General features: G+C 39.7%; 1 non-coding gene across 1 annotated transcript; it reads left to right on the top strand.

Moving 5' to 3' along the window:
* Nucleotides 1-1,773: 1,773 nt before the first annotated feature.
* TRNAW-CCA (transfer RNA tryptophan (anticodon CCA)) lies at nucleotides 1,774-1,846 on the top strand. The gene has a single exon. It is a non-coding gene; the product is annotated as a tRNA-Trp (tRNA).
* Nucleotides 1,847-10,264: the final 8,418 nt, after the last annotated feature.

Here is a 10,264-nt window from a genome sequence, read left to right as displayed (position 1 = left end):
AAATTCCAGTACTACCAAGCAGTGAGATGGAAATGTACTGGAACTACTAAACAAGAAAAGAAATAATTACCCTGTGAATCCTCAAGAATTAGCCTGTCAGGAAAGGATCCTTGGGATTGGATTTTCAGAGTATGTGGTCAACAGCTCAGGAAGTTCACGACTGAAAAAGAAAGAATTTATTGACATGGAGCCATTCCCTTGAAAAATGGGATTTAATGTTCTGGTAAAAATCTCAGAAAGTCTTGATAATATTAGAATTCCTGAATTGCCAAGCAAGATGGCAGAGGCGTGAAAAGGAGTGAAAGACTCTGGGAATGATCTGCTGAAGGCTGAAGCTGAAGCACCAACTTGGAGACAATGCTCTGCAAAGAATGTGTGCAGGCTGAATGGACCACCAGTGCAGCAGAGAAAGTCCAGAGACAGAAAGGCTGAGGGCCATATGTCTAGTGCGTCAGAAGTGGGCTTTGAGAAACAGAAATATATATATATATATATATATATATATATATATATATATTAGTCTCTGCCCTCAGTTCCTGGCACAATTCTTTAAATTTCCTAAGTAATAAAAATGCACCCAGGAACATCTTTTGTTTTAATATTTTGCCTTTGACCATAGTTCCTAATACAGAGTTCCTATGGGGTCACAAAGAGTTGGACACAACTGAGCGACTGAAATGAACCGAACTGAAATCCCTTGAAATTTGCCAGGTGATATTTGCATCTTTTGTTCTAAAGTGAAAGTGCTAGTTGCTAAGTCGTGTCCAACTCTTTGCAACCCTGTGAACTGTAGCCTGAAGGGCTCCTCTGTCCATGGCATTCTCCAGGAAAGAATACTGGAGTGGGTTGCCATTCTTCTCCAGGGCATCTTCCCAACCCAGGGATTGCCCACATTGTGGGCAGATTCTTAACTCTCTGAGCCACCAGGGAAGCCCATGTTTTAACAGAAGACTCTTAGGAGGCTCCTGAATGGGAGCTGGTCACCAGAAAGGCCAAATCATGATTAGAAGCTTGAAATCTTCAGACTCATTCCTCATTCTCTACAGGAGAGAGAGGGGTTAGAAATGGAGTTAATGATCAATTATGCCTATGTGATCAAGCTGCCATAAAAATCCCCAAAGTACTGTGCAGGGTCTAGAGAGCTTCAGGGAGGTTCAGGGAGCTCACTGCCTCTCTTTCCACACCTTGTCTTATGTATCTTTTCCATCTGGGTGATCCTCTGCACGTTTTGCCAAGTCCTTACATAATAAACGCAAACAGTAACTGTTTTCCTGAATTCTGCGAGCAGCTCTAGCAAAGTAACTGAATGTGAGGAGGGAGTGGTGGGAGCCTGATTTAGTGCCTATCAGTTAGAAGCGCAGGTGACAACCTGGACTTGCAATCGTCTGAAGGGGTGGGGGCAGTCTTGTGAGACGGAGCCCTTAAGCCGTGGACCCTATTCTAAAGGTAGATGCTGTCAGAACTGAGTCAAATTGTAGAACACCTAACTCAGAATCGCTTGGTGGGTGGAAACTCCCCACCCATCTGTTGTCAAAAATGTGTGAGTGTGGTAATAATGTGAGAATAAAGAATAAACTCAGGAGTTGTGTGGGTTTGTTTTTTTTTACATAGGTTAGGGAGATATAATATGTGACCCCAGGTTTTTGCATCAAACTCAGTTCACACTTGGGTTCCTCCCCTCTGCCATGAAAATAGCAAGTCCCAGAGAGCAGCTGCTTTTTCAGTCTTGAATGATAAGATGTGCAGTAACAAGACCCAGTTGAGCCCTAGTACTCCCTGGTGGCTCAGAGGTTAAAGCGTCTGCCTCCAATGCAGGAGACCCAGGTTCAATCCCTGGGTGGGGGAGATCCCCTGGAGGAGGAAATGGTAACCCACTCCAGTATTCTTGCCTGGAGAATCCCATGGATGGAGAAGCCTAGTGGGCTACAGTCCACAGGGTCGCAAAGAGTTGGACACGACTGAGCAACTTCATTTCACTTCACTTCACTCATGTAACATAAACAGAAACTAAATGTTTATGTCATGTCACTGATATTTTTAAATTGTTATTTCACCCAAAATTGACTGATATATTAACCAAGGTTTGAATTGAGGGTGTTGCAAAGATTTTTTTTTAATCTTATTCATTTTTTTCTTTTTAGTGACAAAAGGGAGAAAATAATAGAAGGTTCACCTTTGTTATTCAAAATGTTATAGAATTTTCATTATAAAAATCTTGAGTAATGAGCATTTTACATTTCTGTTTAACTAGACAGACTGCATTACTCTGCCATGATATTTCCAACTTAAAAAGTATTTCATGAAGAGTAGTCTAGGAAGTTTATCTATCTGAAACATGCAATCTCAAAAAAATTAAAATATATAATATGGGCCTTTGAACAATCAATAAAGCATGTCAAAGGTTATTATTTTTGCAGACTTGGGAATTTCTTTCATTGTAAACCTCTTCAAAATTCATTTTCATGAAAGATAGCCCTCATTTAGGTCAAAAATGCAAAACAATTTCCATTCATTTAATAATATTTTGAAATACTAAAAAATAAACTCTCAACCAATTATATTTTTAGGAAGATAAGGACAGTAATTCAAGTGATAGCTAATAAAGGTGTACTTTAAGGTAAACTAGAACATAGTAGATAGCATAGAATTTTACAGTTTCTTAACAAGATATAACTTAATAATCATCACAGAAACTATTTATGTATGGAACTTAAGTGAATAGCAATGTTGCTTATTCCTTCAATCACTAAATAAGAAAAACAACAAAAGAATGCCATTGAGTAATCTGAATATTTCTTTCCTGTAGGGACAAGGAAACTTTTAACAGAGTTGTTTTTCCAGTTGCTTTCATCAGATTAAAGCTGGTTCCCACTCTGCCCTATACTCTTTCAAAACCTTGTGACCTAAGTTGAAGCCAAATTTAACATGTCTAAATACTACTTAAGAACTTTTGCTTAATGTTCCCAATGCACTTTGAGTTTAAAACTTGAAACTCAACTGCTTGAAGTTCAGCTCATAGCAATTTCCCATGGTCACTCCTGCGGAATTCTTTTTGGTCCTTATTTTGCTCCTCCTTGTTTCTCTATAGAGTCTTCTTCCTGTCATACACACACTGTTACCAGCCTAGTCCTAGTTTGCCAGGGAATTTCCTGGTTTCAGACTAAAAATCTGGTGTCTTCAGAAACTGCTGAGGCATGGGCACACCAAAACAGGGGGTCAGCCTTATCCATCCAAATCCAGCTCTGCCTGTAATAGTAGATAGAATCTGCAGTAGTGTAAGAATGAAAGGAGGGAGACAATAAGCAAGGATCAGTTCAGTTCAGTCGCTCAGTCGTGTCTGACTATTTGCAACCCCATGGATTGCAGCACGCCAGGCCTCCCTGTCCATCACCAACTCCCAGAGTTTACTCAGACTCATGTTCCTTGAGTCAGTGATGCCATCCAACCATCTCATCCTCTGTTGTCCCCTTCTCCTCCTGCCTTCAGTCTTTCCCAACATCAGGGTATTTTCAAGAGTCAGTTCTTTGCATCAGTATGAAAATAATAGTAAAAATTAAAAAAGAATTAGGAATAGGAAGAATGAGGAATAGAAGAAGAAGAATAGAAAAATTAAAAAGGAGTTAGGGATAGGAAAAAAGAATGAAGGAAAACTTCTACCCTGTTAAAAAATGAGTACCCTTCCCTAGGCAGCCAGCTGTTCTCAACTCTTTGTCCCCACTGTCTTCTCCCCTCACTTACACATTTGGTCTAGCAGCTTCTTCTGCCCACCCTACCCATCTTCCAACCCTTTCTGGAAGAAGTGGTTGAGAATATTAGCCCTGAAGCCAGAATACTTGGGTCTAAATCCTGCCTCTATCAACTGAGTCTACGTGTAGGTGACTTGATCTCTTTGTTCTCATAAACTCGGCATGAAAGTAAAACCTATCTAAGAGTTGTTGCTAAAGGAGGTAATATATGTAGAGTTGAATAATCCACTACATTATTACTCTTCTCCAACTCAGAGATCAAGGCAGAAGGTAATCAGAAGCTTTTGCACTCACTCCATGCCAGGCTCTGATGCTAGGTGCCTCACCACCCTGTGGCACTGTTTCATTGGGGACCTGATTCTGAGTTCTAAGCAACTTACACATGAACTCTTGGGAAAGAACCTGCTCATAAGCATGAGATTGCCTATGGATCAGGAGCAATTTATACTGCACTTGTCATTCTCATGCTTTGTTGCTGAAGCTGATTATATCTGAGAGTAAAAATCTGGCATAAGCCATTTGCTCATGCATTTTTAATTTATGGACTCAAGAGTTTGGAATAACATTCAAAGTCACAGATGCTTATCTGAACCAAACCCAAAATATTTTGAGGTTTTCATATCAGTCATAACCATCAGAGCACTATAAAAAAGAAAAAAAACAACAACCTTCTACAAAAAAAAGACTATAATTTACTTTTAATATTTATGTTGAGAAAAACTACCTTTAAATCTACAATCTGTACTATATCACATGTATAGATAGGTTTATAAATTACTGTGCATCGATGAAACTTGGGCAGAATAATGAATAGTCCCCTTAAAGGGGTTCACTCAGTTATTTTGGGATATTTATAATCTACAAAATTTTTTAAATTTCTTAAGAAGACATAACCTTTAGGTAACAAAGACAAAACCCCAGGATACTTGGGATGGAACTGAGGATGTTGGAAATAAACAGAGGTTTTCCAGGTGCTCTAAAAGATAATTTTGAGTAATTCTGGTGGTAGACCAGAGCAATGGGTAGCATAGAACCCAAAGCTAGCTGTATAAGAATGATTGATACACATTGTGACAAATATGTGTTAAAATTAGTGGCAATCCAGTCCACAAAGCTAAATAAATTTTACTGGATAAAGCAAGCACAACTAGAGAGTCCAAAGAATGGAGCTTGATTAAGTATTCTGAAGATTGGTCTGGAAGGCCTGTGGGCTTACGGACAGGTTGTTGTTATTTAGTCACTAAGTCAAGTCCTACGACCCCCACTGACTGTAGCCTGCCAGGTTACATCTCCAATAATATTTGGAGGTTAGTTTTGGATACAGGTATTACTTTCCCTTAGAAGGGAATCTGAGGCTCTGAGTCTGTACAGACAGGATAGGTATGCATAAGACAATTGCTGTCTCCATCGTATCAAATACTCAGGGAGTCGGCTTTCTTCACTGATTTGATTTTACACAACCTGAAGATTACATGATCAGTCAGAAGTAGGATTTAGATGCTTTGATATTTGCCCAATAGAGGGACCATATAATTTGTAGTTCATACTGGAACACTTTTGAGGGTGAATGGAATGACATTAATAAGTACACTGCAACAAGACATATAAACCAGAACCATTCTGCGAAATCTGGGATGTATAGTTACCCTACCCTTTAGAACCATGATTCTCATTCTCCAATAGGATATACTGACTTATTTGCTCTATAAAGACCTAAAATTGTACTTTGCAATGGATTACCTGTGGTTTCATGGGGCACTGTTGAGAAGCTTCTCAGGCTGCTTCTGGGCCTCACAGAAAAGGATGCTCAGATCCACCGGTAACCAAGATGCATCCTGCTAACCATGTAGCCTCCCCTGTGATTCTCTGGACTTCAGAGTCGTTACCTACTGCTTCCAGTTCTTAGAGGAGGAAATGGCAACCCATTCCAGTATTCTTGCCTGGAAAATCCAATGGACAGAGGACACTGGCGGGCTACTTACAGTCCATGGGGTTGCACAGAGTTGAACATGACCAAGTGACTGAGGACACACACACACACACACACACACACACACACACACACACACTTCCCGTTCTAGCTGTGCTTCTTAGTATCCAGATTCTTTGTCTACCCATAATGTCATAATTGTGGACTTCTCTGTTGAGTTGCTTACATGATTTTGTAGCAGCAATTCTACTAATTGCAGAGAAGGAACTTGGTTAACTGCAGAATGGCTAGGGCTTTGGTCTTGGCGACCAGGCAGTGCACAGCCACGGTTTCTTGTCTTTTACATCCTTTAACCTTCACCTCCTGGTGTCCCAACCATGACCAGTTTCTCCCTGACAGCTATAACTGACTAAATCCTAAGAACTTATGTAACAATTAATCTCAAAATCTAACTTCCAAGTCAGTGCTCCCTCTAGAGCCTGTGGTTCTGTTTCCAAAAATGAACAATAAAACATAAGTGCTACAGGTAATTCTGAAAAGAGGAGAACTTGAAAATAAAAACTACCGAGAAGAATACCTCAAATATCAATTTTGTTCTGGCATAGAAGAGAGAGCCTGAATGATCACCAAATCCCTCAACTTAGTGTTTGTAAACCTGTTGAAATGTTTATTAAATAGAGATTAAGACAATGAAAAATCCTTGTGAATGTTTTGAAGAATAGCACAAAAATGAAAATGACTTGCTTTATTAATGCTAAATGATAAACACCTAACTCCTTTATAGGACTGCACTGAAGATCAGATGAAGTAACCAGTAATATCGTTAGAAGATATGAAGTATGGTTTCTGTATGATTTAAATCTCAGGTATGCAAGAAATGACTTTTGTGTTATTTTTCTTAAATTAACCCACTTTTAACTCCAAGACCCAATTCCAACATAATGTCAAGGATTTTTGTAGCCTTCTCAAAGTAGTATCAGAGACTGGGGAAGCTTAAATTTCCCTGAAAACAGGGAAGAGATTGTCACATCCTAGGTAACATGGTCCATTTTGATTTTTCTTACTACCCAAGAGATCCCCGTGAGGTCTGGTGTCTCTCACACACTGTCTAATCTTCTCCGGTGGGACTCTCTAAAGAGGTGGGACCCAGGGTGTAGTCACATTCCCTGTATCCACCTTACTCTTGGGGGCTTCCAGTATCTAGTGTTGAACTCTGGAGTCATCCTGCCTCTCCAACATTCCTCCAGGGACCAGGGCTCTGGTTTCACTGCCCTGAGGCCCATCGTCAATAAGAGTCTCTTCTTAATTATTGGAATAGGCCTGGGAACCAAAGCCAGAGAGGCTTTCCACCTTCTGCTTCTTGCCTTACCACACTCCTCTCTGAAGGGACAAACCTGAGCCACAGAATCTGTTACTCCTTAGAATGGAAGGCAGAGGTGCAAAACAGAAGGGAAACAAGGGAGGGAAATAACATTTTTAAAGCACATTTTATGCAGACGTTCATATAAGGCTTCATATTGATAATACGTTGAGGAAAGAAAGCAGCTTTACTTTCTGTGAGGGGTACTTTCGGCCTGTAAGAAGAGGAGGGAAAAGGCATTTACTCTGTGCGTTTGACCCCAGCGTCAGAGTTGCCGTGGCAGACAGGAGAGGATTTTTTGCTTTCCTTCTTTTCTCTTCTCCTCTTACAGAGCACCCCGACACTGGGACAGCTGTCAGGGCTGGGGCTTGAGCAACTCAGCAGCTGATAGGCACAGGGGGACGAGGCACAGACTGCTCGCCAGCCTCTTCCACTGCAACCACCCACTCGAAACTACGTGATGGACACTCCCTCTTGGGTAGTGTAACTACACAGTTGGGGCTGAATTTCTTTAACAGGCTCTGAGCCTGTTAAAACCAAGACTATAGACCTCACAAAAGTACTGCAAGGGAACAGTAATTTCTAGACATGGAATGCTAAAAACTACATATACACAGCTCTCTGGGGATTTCGTTGTTCAGGAACATAATTTCTAGGTTGATCTTCACCCATAGGAAACTGTTTTAAAGTGACTGCAAAAATGGTATATTACCTCTCTAGTTTTTGCTGTATTTGTTAGGAGAAGAAGATATGCCTCTCTGTAAGCCTCCTTTCTCCCATCCAGGTTTTATGGCAAAAGATTTATTTAGGCTCCTAAACGCAGTTGGAACCAACAATTAGCAAATGCAATATTTTAAAACTATGCATTTCCTTAAACAGGTAACTTTTAAAGAAATATTGCTCTCTGATTACACCTAATCACATAATAAAAGTGTAATTCCATTTTACTGTGATGTTTGATTTATTTAGGTCTTTTGTGTCACACCAAGAATAAAGGTTAAGGCTTCATTCAATAATCATTTATCAGAAAAGCTATACTGAAGACAAAAATGCATTGAACCTGTGGTTTCTTGGAAAGAGAACAAATGCACAAATAATGTGTCTGCAATCTGTGTTTCCTTGTCAACAATGTTCTGGGCTTAATAAACTGTACAGGTTTTCTATTCAAGAAGTTAAAGCGTGCATCCTTGTGTATTTCCGACAGCTTGGAGCCTATGGAGCATCACGCTATCTTTGAATTATCTGCTCAATAAAGCCAGTTTAGAACCTTGAAATGGCTTATGGGTTCCTATATGTTATGTAACATTTCCAGTGGTTACTGTAGCAACACTTTGTCCTGTACATTTCAGTTCCATGTGAAGTAATCTGTATTGCTACAGGATACATGTCCCATGCTGATGATCATAAACCATCCTTAAGGGTTTCAAACACTAACTCCCCACTCCCTTTTGTCCGACCTGAAAGGCACTTACGAAGCCTATTTTTTCCTTTCATTTAAGATTAAACAGAGGAGACACGAAAGAGGTTCGTCAGCTGTGCAACAGCGACCCCTAGAGGCGAAATGCCTTGCCAGTGGCCAAAACCTCTCGAAGATCAGAGCTTCTGCCTCAAATCGAGTCTTGCTTTATTGTGTTTATCCCAAGAGCTATCACAGTATTAATCCAGAACTGCCTTTATTTTGTGAACAAGAGGTATTTTTGCTGCCTAGAAACCCAAGTCCAAAGTTTCGAGAGCTTTACTACCTACTGTCCATGGCATATAAATTTTTATCTTCTCTTTGTGCGATCTAAAGGTATCATGAATGAATTACTTTCTATTTATCAGAAAATCAGCGTAATGACACGTTTGTGCATAGTCAGAACACAACTCCTTTGATTCGCTTTTTCCTTGGGCAGAAAAAAAAGCTTGGAAAATAATGTAAAATATCAGAAAAAAAGAAAGGGGGGGGGGGAAGAATCCTAGTACTCTTGCTTTTCTGGGTTTGCAAATGTGTGTTGCTCATGCTCCGGGATGATTCATCTCCTGAAAGCCTGAGCGCTCCATTTGTTTTGTAGATTTCACTACCCCCTTTGTTCTGCTTCAAACCTTTCAGAGAGCTGCAATGCATTATTACCTTGTTAAATCTCAACCAAAATCATTTCTGCAGCCTGAAGCTGTTTTGACGTGGGTTGAGCATCTCACACACAAAAGAATTGCTTTTGTTCCCAGAAGCTCTCATTGGCTGAGTGGCCTTTTCACCGAGCCAATCACAAGCTAGTTGTTAGGCTTGACTGGCTATTTTTAGCCTCACTCTCAAAAATACTTGGTCTCGGAGAGGGTAGGCTGCAGAATGAAAGTAGCATAGTTAAAGCTAACAGCTAAGTACATTTTGCCTGTCGCAACGTGTTTGGCATTTTTCCTTTAATTACTCATACGCTGTTACATTAGCATGTGTTTTGGTAAACAATAAATTTAGGAATAGAACTGCATTTTCTAGTTCCAAATTATCCTTTTAGTAAAGAGGCAGGAAGTCAAAGAAATAGTCACTATTCCTTTTTTTTTTTTAATCCAAAAGCATCTATTTCACAAATACACAAAAATGCCAGTTATCATACACAGAACACTAACGCTTTTTTTTCCTTTGAAGAATTTCTATAAATTATCATTTCGAGTTAATAGAAAATTTAAAGGGCTTGCTCATCATGAGTTTAAAAAGGCATAAAGTCATCCTTTTCCTTTGACCTTTAGAGATGTATATAATTGTCCGAACGAGTATGCACATGGTGTGTAGCAATTAAAATCATAAATATTCAGTGTGTTTTATGCGTGGCAATTAAGCGTTCTTTTGATCGTGTTCTTTCATTTGAGCCATTATTCAGTAGGCACAAGAGTATTTTTTTCCCAAATGCACTTGAAGTGATGAAGCATTAGAACACAGATCTTCCTGACCCAGAAATTGAGCTGGGGTCTCCTGCATTGCAGGCAGATTCTTTACCAACTGACCTATCAGGGAAGCCCACATAAGTTGTTAATTATGTAATATTATCAGGAAATGAAAATTGTCAAATGAGAAAATTCAGGTCTGAAACCGGTTTTCCATCAGCCATCTATCTAACTAGGCAAGAAGGAAGCAGAGCTAGACTGAACCAAAATTTCATAGCATAAAGTAATTTTATTAATAGGAAAGGAGACTTCCTGAGGGGAGAGGGAGAGCAAATCTATGTCTAATTCTTAAAAATATGCTGAGGT

The sequence above is a fragment of the Ovis canadensis genome, chromosome 3, assembly GCF_042477335.2.
Source record: "Ovis canadensis isolate MfBH-ARS-UI-01 breed Bighorn chromosome 3, ARS-UI_OviCan_v2, whole genome shotgun sequence".
Lineage (NCBI taxonomy): Eukaryota > Metazoa > Chordata > Mammalia > Artiodactyla > Bovidae > Ovis > Ovis canadensis.
This window is presented reverse-complemented; position numbering and strand designations above follow the sequence as displayed.